The sequence below is a fragment of the Meleagris gallopavo genome, chromosome Z (genome assembly GCF_000146605.3).
Source record: "Meleagris gallopavo isolate NT-WF06-2002-E0010 breed Aviagen turkey brand Nicholas breeding stock chromosome Z, Turkey_5.1, whole genome shotgun sequence".
In the NCBI taxonomy this organism is placed as follows: Eukaryota; Metazoa; Chordata; class Aves; order Galliformes; family Phasianidae; genus Meleagris; species Meleagris gallopavo.
The window spans coordinates 39,461,758-39,462,637 of NC_015041.2; positions in this window are offsets into that span (position 1 = coordinate 39,461,758).

Genomic DNA, 880 nt, shown 5'->3' on the forward strand with positions numbered 1-880 from the left:
TGAGCACCTAGACAGTACTAAGGTCCACAAGTCCATGGGACCTGATGGGGTGCATCCACGTGTGCTGAGGGAGCTGGCGGAGGTCATTGCCGAACCGCTCTCCATCATTTTTGAGAGGTCTTGGACAACAGGGGAGGTCCCTGAAGACTGGAGGATAGCCAGTGTCACTCCGGTCTTCAAAAAGGGCAAGAAGGAAGACCCGGGTAATTATAGGCCTGTCAGCCTCACCTCTGTCCCTGGAAAGGTGATGGAACAGCTTGTGCTGGATACCATCTCCAGACAACTGGGAGAAAAGGAGGTTATCAGGAGTAGTCAGCATGGGTTCACCAAGGGGAGGTCGTGCTCGACAACCTGGAGGCCTTCTATGATGCTGTCACATGCTGGATGGATGGAGGAAGAGTGGTAGATGTAGTCTACCTTGATTTTAGAAAGGCATTTGATACTGTCTCCCACGACATCCTTATAACAAAGCTGAGGAAGTGTGGGATAGATGAGTGGACAGTGAGGTGGGTTGAGAACTGGCTGACTGGCAGAGCGCAGAGGGTCGTCGTTGGTGGTGCAGAGTCTGGCTGGAGACCTGTAACCAGTGGTGTCCCCCAGGGGTCTGCGCTGGGTCCGGTCTTGTTCAACGTCTTCATCAATGACCTTGATGAGGGGATAGTGGCCACCCTCAGCAAGTTTGCTGATGATACGAAGTTGGGAGGATTGGCTGACACGCCTGAAGGCTGTGCTGCCATTCAGCGAGACCTGGACAGGCTGGAGAGCTGGGCAGTAAGAAACCGGATGAGATTCAACAAAAGCAAGTGTAGGGTCTTACACCTAGGGAGGAATAAATTGCATGCACCAATACAGGCTGGGGGATGAGCTGCTGGGAGAGGAG